General features: G+C 44.3%; 1 protein-coding gene across 3 annotated transcripts in view; it reads left to right on the top strand.

Moving 5' to 3' along the window:
* The first annotated feature begins 7,394 nt into the window (after positions 1-7,394).
* The window catches only part of ZFX (zinc finger protein X-linked), a 51,593-nt gene continuing 48,519 nt past the window's right edge, over positions 7,395-10,468 (top strand). For all 3 annotated transcript variants that reach the window (XM_069464388.1, XM_069464389.1, XM_069464391.1), the window contains exon 1: positions 7,395-7,443. The gene's annotated coding sequence lies outside the window, so the exon portion shown is untranslated. The remainder of the gene's footprint in view (positions 7,444-10,468) is intronic.

The following is a 10,468-nucleotide window of genomic DNA, read 5'->3' as shown; positions in this document are numbered from 1 at the left end:
ATCTGTGGTCCTCAACTCCTGGGCTGCAGACCAGTACCGGTCTGTGGCCTGTTAGGAAATGGGCCACACAGCAGGAGGTGAGCGGCAGGAGAGCAAGTGAAGCTTCATCACTTGCATCGCTGCATAACCTCCGCCTCCTGCCAGATCATTGGAGGCATTAGATTCTCATAGGAGTGTGAACTGTACTGTAAATTGCGCATGCGAGGGATCTGGGTTGCATGCTCGTTATGACAATCTAATGCCTGATGATCTGAGGTGGAGCTGAGGCAGTGATGCTAGTGCTGGGGAGCGGCTGCAAATACAGATTATCATTAGCAGAGAGGTTTGACTGCAAAATGAATGTAATGTGCTTGAATCATCCCCAAACCATCCTCCCCCCCCCCACCCCAGGTCTGTGGACAAACTGTCTTCCATGAAACCAGTTCTTGGTGCCAAAAAAGTTGGGGACCACTGTTTTACATGGAAAGTACAGATTATCAGGTGAAAAAGGGCATAGGCAGTAACTACAACCGTGAGTACTGACAAGGTGAAATGGACTGTTGCTTTGCACACAATGTCCAATCCAGGGCTGGGTTAGAAAAGAAACTTGGGACCTTTGAGTGCAGAGCTATTAGCTGTATACTGTAGGTGATCTGAGAGACCAGCTTCTGCAAATTCAGACCAAACAAGGTTTAGGATAACACACCCAGAAGCAAGACAGATCATCAGAAGAGGTGATAGCCCAGGGAAATCCTCACTGAGGAGTTGTCCCTCTATCTTATAGACAGAACCAAAAAAGATTAGTGAAAATATCAACATTTTCTTTTTTTAAAAAAACTGATACTTTAGATCACCTAAGGCTGGCCCCTCTACTCGGGGCTACACCTCTTTACTTTGCTATGATGAACCCAAGCTTTCACTCTGACAATTTTAATGAGGTGTGAGTTGTTAGAGGCACTTCTTAGGGTCCCTTCCACTTCTCTGCTTCCAAATGGGGCAGGGACCTGAAAGAGGCAAACTCATGCATAGTGGTTAGCACCTGACCCACTCATTTGACATGCTGCTCTATTTGCTTTTACTCATGGTTATATTACCATACTTACCTTGGGGTGCTAGGAAGGGTCTCTCATAAACTATTTGTTTAGGGGTTTAACTTAAGCCTTCTTCTAAAGAGCTACCCTTATCCAGAGGAGGGCAAGCAGCAACGCCTTATCCCACTTTAGGTGGGTTCCATGAAATTTCCATTCTAGCTGTAGGGCTTTGCTTACTTGTTGGGTTACTTCCACTACAAAGGAGGGTCCATCATTGCTCTGTATGGAGGAAAGGAGCCCACGAACACTTTGATGATGGTGGAGTCCACTGTGTCCAGCTTCTTGGAGAAATGGTTCACCAGGTTCCCACTGGGGGTCCACTCGAAGAAGTTTATGGGCAACCACAGGACACTGTGCAGTAGATCCAGGTGTAGACGGCAGGAAGCAAAGATTCCCCTGATGGGCACTGTCATCTAGTAGCCAAAGACGGTGATACCTTGAGCTGTTGAGCTGTCTCTGTAGTCGTCTATCCACAGCCTCCATCACCAGCATATTATTATTTTTTATTTTTTTGCCTTGTTAACAAGGTGTTTTTTTTTTAATTTCAGCATATTATGGGGGTACAAAAGTTTAAGTTACGTATATTGCCCTTGTCTCCCCCAACTCCCCTGACCAGCATGTTATTTTCCACTTGCTTGGCCTCTTTCCCTTGACTGTTGATGCCCGTCATCCCATCGTCCTCCGAGGCCTGTTCCTGTACATGTGTAGGAACTTGGCGAAGGTCCTGTCAACTCCTGATAGCAGCCCATCTTGGAGTGAGTTCCTTCAGAAGGATTCCGGTAACCTCAGATCCTCCTTTCTTTCCTTTGGGTAGGACAAGCCTATTCAAGTCGGCACATTAAAATTAACCATAACATCTACCAGATCAGAATATCTAGGAGTTGGGCTCCAGGAATCTGCATTATTGCCAAGGTGTTCCCTTGCAAATTTGAAAACAATTGCTATTATCTTAATCATACGGGGTCTAGTTTTACTTATTTCATTGCTTAATTATCCTAATCGTTTTGAAAATAAGTGGTGTTATATGGTCCACAGAAAAGTGAAAAAGGAAGCCATTTATATCTGTCATGCTTGCCCCACTCCAAAGATTCTTTGAAATTTGAAGGTAATTTTTTCTTTGTATATATACATATATATTTAAAACTTGCTATGGAACATTTTGAATATATACACAAAGAGAATAATCAACAAACCCCCACAGGGCCATCACCCAGCTTCAATAATTGTCTGCTCATAGCTAATCTTGTTTTGTTTATATCCCCCACCCACTTCACTCTCAACCCTATTCTACCCTCACTCCACCTCCTCCATGTTATTTTGAAGGCCATTTCTGATATCATATCATTTTGCCTGTAAATATTTTGGTTGTGTATCTCTAAAAGATAAGGACTCATTTTTAGACATAATCACAACACTATCATTACACCTAAATGAATTAACAATAATTTGTATATTTCAGCACATATCCAGTGAGGATTGACAAAAAATTCAATGTTCACATTTCTCCAATTGTCTGATCATTTTTTTACAGTTGTTTGTTTAAATGAAGTTCATACATAGTTATTGATTGACATGTCTTTTAAGTCTTTTCTAATCTATTGGTTTCCCCCCTAATTTTTTTCCTTATAATTTATCTGTAGAAAAAAGCAGCTCATTTGTCCTGTAGAGTTTCCCACCAACTGGATTTTGTCAATCACATCCCTGTGGTTTCAATGATACCTTTCTCTGTCCCCTGTATTTCCTGTAAATTGGTAGAGTTAGAAGGTTGATCAGGCTCAGGTTTGATATTTTTGGCTAGTGGCATCGTGTACTTCCATCCTGAGGTGTATGTCCTGTTGTCTTTCTGCTTAGCAGCAATTGATGGTCATTGCCAAGATCCATTAATTCATTAGGGGTTGTAAAATGGTGATACTCTAATTTTACCAGGCCTTCTTTTTATATTAGTTGGAATACTTCTATTAAAAGAAAGTTCCCCTCATCAACTATTTAGTTAGTCTGAGGAACAGTTCTTACAGAATAAATGCTTCATCTTTCCCTTTACTAGTTTTCAAAATAATGAGTTGGTTCCCTAGCATTGTCCAAAAGTGATAATTTTTAAAAATTGAGATAAAATTCTCATACTATCAAATTCACCCTTGTAAAGTGTACATACAATTCACTAGTTTCTAGTACATTTATAAAGTTGTGCAACCATCACCACTAGTTGATCATTTTTAAAGTCTTATAACTTCACAAACATATCCATTGTGTTTCAATCCATAGCAATTATTATTGTTTTGTTTTTTTTTTTTTTTGAGACAGAGTCTCACTCTGTTGCCCAGGCTAGAGTGAGTGCCGTGGCGTTAGCCTAGCTCACAGCAACCTCAAACTCCTGAGCTCAAGGGATCCTCCTGTCTCAGCCTCCCGAGTAGCTGGGACTACAGGCATGCACCACCATGCCTGGCTAATTTTTTCTATATATATTTTTAGCTGTCCATATAATTTCTTTCTATTTTTAGTAGAGATGGGGTCTCGCTCTTGCTCAGGCTGGTCTCGAACTCCTGAGCTCAAACGATCCGCCCACCTTGACCTCCCAGAGTGCTAGGATTACAGGCGTGAGCCACCGCGCCCGGCCAATTATTATTGTTTTGACATTTAATTTTTCTCAACTTTAGCTAACTGGAGCTTCTTCAAACTGGCTCCTGAGACCTTTTGATACATTGCTAGTAAGCTTTGATACTTTATTTTTTTGCTTGCAGCTACAAGGAGATGTTCCTGGCTCATCTTGTACTTTTCTGCTCCAGTCCAGCAATCAGTCATTTCTCCGAGGAGCCCTGGTGCCTTTGGTGGAAAATTGTAGAGGCCCCAGTCTGGGCACCAGGGGTGCTTATTGTTTCTAGGCCTTTATATTGATTTTTTTCTCTTTAGTGGAGCTAGTTTGTTTGCTGTGTCCTGTGATTTATAATTCATGAGGTAGAACTTGGCTATTGGTGATTTTCAGGAATTAAACAATGTCTTATTCAACTGATGACTCATGTGAAAAATAGTGCTTGAAAATCACCTATCAGTCATTGTTTATTTTAAAATTATTTTCCTTGGGGAGGGTGTACAGCTTAAAGACTCAGACTAAACATTCTTACTTGGCATTAATTATAGTCAACTGAATTCTGACAGAAGGTGCAATTTGCTCGTGTTAAGTGTAATCTAAGTATCAAGTATCAGATAAATGATTAATTTTTATAGGGCATGCTTAGTTCAATAAAACTAGGGCCTTTCTAAGGGAAGGTAAAATTTTTTTAACCTTTGGGATATAAAATAATGAATCACCACAACTTTATTTAAGAAGATCTATATTTGCTCATAAGCCAATAATTTATCGTTTCTTATTTGAATTCCCATCAGTCAGTGATGTGGAGTGAAAACCAACAGCTTCTTTTCTGACTAATCTTTCTCTAGAAAAATGATTGAAAGGTCTTCTATCGTTTCTGGCTCAAGGACCTATAAACATGTCAGAGATTTTTAGTTAAGTTATTAAAACACTGTCAAAACGTTGAGTAGATGCTTTTAACTATCTGATATACATTAACGGCTCTGAAGGAACAAATAAATTTTAGCACATAATCAAAATTCCTTTGACTGCTTTGAAACCAGTTATTTTGTATTCATAGCATATGCTTTTGAAATGTTCTGCTCTCAATCTCCCTAGATAAACTTTCCTTTTATTATGTGTTTATTTAAGTGAGAAAATGAAAGCACTTAAGAATGTTTTTATTCGCCATACACAGCCTCCTTATTTGAGTTCCCCAAGGGCAAGCACCACATCTTTGTTACTTACTCCCTGTGCCCAGAATTCTATAGGTCCCTAATGCTAAAACAATGATCAAAAGTATCAAGGCAAGATAGGCTGTAATAGGTCCTTTAAGTACAAGATGCCTGGTGCTTAATCACCCAGTGCTTGATTACCAAATGCTTTCAGTGATCTTAGGTGTTCTCAAGGTCCCATTGTGAGTACATTGTGTATTCATAAATTACATTTCGTATTTTATTAGAACATCAAACCGTTTCTGATCTCTGCTGTTTATACCTCCTATTCTAGTAAAATGATTTTTATCATTGCTCTTTTAACAGTTAACGCTGTTCTTTACAGGCTTCCATAAATGGATTTGAAGAACAAATTACTCTCCCTTTTTTTAAAACTCAAAAAAATCTAGTTAACTTTTTCTGTACAGTCATCTATAATCTGTTGTACTTTAATAAAAGTTTATCTAACATAAGTCATAGAACCAGGCCATCCTTTCCTTGTTTCCCACCAAAGTTAACAGTCTCTTTATGTATGAAAAGTAATGACAAGGGGCTCTTTGAAGGTATCAACACCTAAACTACTTTCTCTTTTAAATTGAGAAAACATCTTTTTCCTTTATGCTCTTTGGACATTTTTTTCTTAAGTGCTTTACACTGTTGGACTTATTTGATGGTAATTATGGAAAAACTAGTAAGAATGCTGACATTAGGTTTTTATGTTCTGAACATGCTTACGGTTGCCTGGACGATGTGAGTCCCATTCTTGACATACCATAGCATTAAACGGAGGCCCTTGGAAAATACTTAAACGCTGGTTATCAATTTTTTGAAATATGAATGTGGGTACACAAGTGATTTCTCATTTTTTTGCTTGAAACAATATTGCTTAGTTTTATTTACCTTTCTGTAAATACAGTCTATAGCACAGCCTGATGGCATTTTCTATAAACAATGAAGACATGTTGTCATTTATTATTTTTGAAAGGAAATTTAATCGCTTGGAAAAAAAAATCAAAGCTAAAGCCATGACAGGAAAATTACCATCCAGTACATTCTCTGAGATTTTTTCTTACTCTACGTTTGTTTTTCCTTTTTGAAAGCATTTTATGATTGTAAGATGTCTGAGGGAAAGGACAAATTGCACTCTGGGAGTTTAAAAGAGTTATGACAGTCAACTAAAATACATGGCCTCTGGATTTAAAGAGATTTCACACCAATATACTATTTGCTTTATAATTTTTGTGTTCTTTAATGTTTAAGAAAGTCTAATATTTAGTGCTATGTTGAAGAAGTATAGCATGTCAGATTTCAGATTAACGTGACGACTGCACTATTTAATTTTTTCCTAGTAAATTTTAAACATAGTTTGGGTCCCAAGTTCAGTATGGAAAGATAGCATAAAAATTTCAACTAGGAAAATGCAAAGTACACATTTTTGAAGTTTGTAGGTGCTGTTAATAAAATACATTTTCCCCTTCTCTCGCAAGTCTTTTTAAACTTTAAAAGGCTTCTTTAAGCAGTTTGTAAAAAAAATCCATACCCAATTCTGCTACTATTTATTAAAGAATGTGGAAAATTCATTATTTATGAGTAATTACCCAAGACTTACATTTCACAGGCTCCCAAGCAGTGAAACACAGGTATATACAAAGTATACATGAAAAATTCTTATTGACTGCAACACGCCAGGCCAGTTTCAAAATGTAACCTTTTTCTCAACTCCACCCCCTCGCCCCCCGCAAGCTAATAAAATCAGTTTGGCTCTCTTGTCTGCTTATTATTTTTAAAAAATTAAACAGCTTGGTAGTTGCTCTACGGATAACCCTTCTCCCCCCTCCTCTTGCCCGCACACCCATTTAGACTGGCAAGCCCGTTTTCATTTTATTTCAAAGATTTTTTTTTTTTAAGCAAAGGCAGGGGACGACGGGGGTTGCTAAATTTATCTTTCTCCCCGGCTACGGGGATGAAGAAAACACATTTACTGCGGGCGGGGGTCTGAGGGCCTGCAAACAACTCGAACTGGCGCCTCGGCCAGGACCGGCGCGGAGAGGCGGTAGGTCTCCGGGGAGGCCCCCAGGGGCGGCCGCGGCCCACGGGAGATGGTGGGGGGTGGCCCGGCCGCCTGGCTCTCCGCGGGGTCTGCGGACCGCGGCCCCGCGCGGGCTTTACGGCCGAGGCGGCAGCGGCGCGTGTGTGGCGGCGGCGGCGGCGGGCGGGAGCGCGGAGGAGGTGGAAAGAAGGGGGGCGCTGTCACGGAGACTCCGGCCGCCGGAGACCCCGCCGCAGCGAGGCCACTGGGCTCCCCGGTCGCGGGGCGTGAGCGGCGCCGACCCGGGGCGCCAGGGAGACCCACCGGGCGGAGGAGGGGGCCCATCTACCCTTCCGCATTTTCCTGGGTCTCTCTCCCGGGCGGTGACGTGACGTGCTGACGGCGGGCCCGTGCCGGGGAGCTGGGCCGCTTTTTGTCAGCTCCGAGCTCGGCCCCTCCTCCCTCCCTCCGCCCGCCCCACCAGCCGGAGCCCGGCCCAGTGCTCCAGAGAAAGGCCGGCCTGCAGCACCCGCCACCGTCGCCGACCGCCCGCACGCCCGTCCGGTGAGTCCCGGGTGCCGCCGCGGCCGTGGGGCCTAGCGCGCGCGCGGCGGCCTGGTCTCGGCCTGGTCGGCGGCCCGCAAGGCGCCCTTCCGCGCTAGGCCGGGCGGCGTGGTGCGCCGCGCCGAGCAGGCCCCGAGGAGGCCGCAGTTAGGCCCGGGGAGGAGCCCGGCTGCCCCGAACGGCGGCGGAGGCGCGCTCCGTATGCGGGCGGGGATTGGGGGAGGGTCGCCCGGCGGTCCGTGAGGCGGCTGAGGGGCCGCGGGTCTGCGTCGCGGCCGACCTGGGGCACCGCGCGGGGGCGAGGCCTGGCGAGGAGGCGAAGGCTGCAGGCATGAGGTGAAGGCCGCAGGCCGGCCGGGCCGATTTTCGCTATGTAAATATCGGCGAGGGGGGGAGGGACGGGGGACAAGATGGCGGCGGCTCGGCGTCTGCTGCAGGGGACGATTGAGGGGGTTGCCGGGAGGGGGAGCCGCCATCTTGAAGGCGGTGTCTGGAGAGAAAATTCCGCTACAGCCCGTGAGAGGGGGTGGGAGAGCGGGCGGCGGCAGCAGCGGCGCCGGTGACGGGTCCCGGAGGCCCGGCGCGGCCGCGTGTGCGCGCGGAGGGGCGTGCTCGCTCCCCACAGCGGCCATTGCCCTTGCCGCCATGATGCGCGCTCGGGCTACTGGCGCTCGGCGGCAGCGCCACCTTCCTGCCTTGCCTCCTGTAGCCCCGTGACTGGCTGCTGTTTCCGCTGCATTTCAGCTGAACTGCCGCAGGCGGCCAGCGCCGCCGCCCGGGCGTAGGGGCCATTTCGCCCCTCAGCGCCCCCGCGCCTTTCTCCAGCGCTTGTAGCCTCCCGGGGGCCATCGGGGTGGGTTGGCAGTCCGGGGACCTGGGCTCACCAAGGCAAATGGGACCCTAGGAAGTTTTATTTTTGCTTAAATAAAATCTTACCTGGCTTAGGGTACCTTCGGTGCGGTTGTTTTCCAACAATCATTGCCTCCTCGAGTATCTGAATAAAGAACTAAAGATAAAAATTGATGGGAAAGTTCTCACCACTCTTTTGTCCAATAGGGAAAAAAGTGCAAATTGTATAGCATAAAAGTGGAGGAATAAAATTTCGAAGGAGTCATTTGTATTTATTTATGTGGAAACAGTTTTCTTGAAAAACTGTATTTAAGCTATTAGTGATCTGTTTGTGGTATTTGCTTTTTTTGAGGAATAAGAAAAGGGCAGATTTTTTTTTTCATTTTCTTATTGGAGGACAACATAATGTGCATATTTATTGTGCATTTGTCTGTGTTTAGATATTTTATTTGTGAAGTTTTAAGGTGGAGTTCCATCCCCTAAAGTACTTTCGATTGCATACTGTACAATTGTCCTGGTAAATGGGAACTCAAGTGTTAGCGATGCTCCGTGGTAGATGCTAAGAAAGATTAAAAAGGTTCTTGTAGTGCCAGCGATGGCTGCAAGAAGTTCATTGTTCCGAGCCAGGTAGATGGGACAAGGTGAAATGAACTAAGTGCTGCGGGCAAGGTACAACTAATGACCAGTGTCAGAGGAGGGCAAGATTTCCATTTGGAGGATCCAGAAAAGATACTTGAAGTAGGTGGCATTTTGAGAAGGTTACTGAAGGATAGGTAGGACTTTAGGTGTAGCTGTGGAAAGGGCATTTCAAGGGTGAAGCTTCTTCAGAAAACGGTAAGTATAGGCCTGGCGAGGTGGCTCACCCCTGTAAGCCTAGCAGTCTGGGAGGCTGAGGCGGGTGGATCGTTTGAGCTCAGGAGTTCGAGACCAGCCTGAGCAAGAGCGAGACCCCATCTCTACTAAGAAAATAGAAAGAAATTATATGGACAACTAAAAATATATAGAAAAAATTAGCCGGGCATGGTGGCACATGCCTGTAGTCCCAGCTACTTGGGAGGCTAAGGCAGGAGGATCCCTTGAGCCCAGGAGTTTGAGGTTGCTGTGAGCTAGGCTGACACCACGGCACTCTAGCCTGGGCAACAGTGTGAGACTCCGTCTCAAAAAAAAAAAAAAAAAAAAAAAAGAAAGAAGGAAAACGGCAAGTATTTACAGTTTGGTGGAAGTGGATGGTTTAGGTAGGGGAGTAGTGAGAATTCAGACTAGAAAAGGTGGATTGCAGAAGAGCTGGCTTGTCAGTGGAGGGGCTTTATACTCCATGGGCAGGCAGCAGGGGTGCCCTTAATTAGCAGAGCAATGACACCCCCAGCTGTGTTTTATAGTCACTTAGCAGTTCCATTGGACTAGGAAAAGTTTTAAAGTTGAGAGATAACGACAATATTAAGTTGATCAATATTTTCACTATCAGAACGATTAAAAGAATGCCCAGAAGTTAAGCAAATGTTGCTACTTTTTGAACGGTCCATCTCTAAAAGACAGCTGCTCCTTTTTTTCTATCCTAATTCCTCACCCCAAATAACCTTTTGCTCAGGGTTATTCTAATTTCTATAGTAAACAAATAGGGAGAGGTTTCTAACATTTCATTTACCATGGTTGAAAATTACAGGACTAGTGCTGTGGGTTACTTGACGAAAATGAGAAATGAACCTATCAGTATTACCATGGTAATTTCTTAAGAAGTCAGTTTTGAAAAATAGGTTGGAAGAGCGATTGTTAAAAAGGCAGTGGCCTTCAGATGGCCTGTTGCAATCTGGTTTCTTCCCCCTGGTGAAAGTAACAGCCGTTTTGTTTGAGAGGGTAACTAAGGCTGTTAGCTAAGCCTCACCTTCCAGCTTGTGTTTTGATTAATATTTGGCTAACCTAGATATGTGTCGGGGGAATGTTTCCTAGAATTTTATGTCGTAAACCTTGAGGTAGCATAGGTATTCACTTTCAGTTTTTCCGTTTTTCTAAACTGCAACAGGTCAGTGCTGCAATGTTCCATGAAAGGACTGGAGGGAATGAGAGCCTCGTGTTTGTTATAAGGGGCTATGGTTTAGAAAAGTTTCAAGAAACCGTGCATTGCGTGAGGCCGGCTAGAAAGCAAGTTAAGTTGTTAAGGTGGGCTGTGGTTGTTGAG

Source organism: Eulemur rufifrons, chromosome 30 (assembly GCF_041146395.1).
Source record: "Eulemur rufifrons isolate Redbay chromosome 30, OSU_ERuf_1, whole genome shotgun sequence".
In the NCBI taxonomy this organism is placed as follows: Eukaryota; Metazoa; Chordata; class Mammalia; order Primates; family Lemuridae; genus Eulemur; species Eulemur rufifrons.
This window is presented reverse-complemented; position numbering and strand designations above follow the sequence as displayed.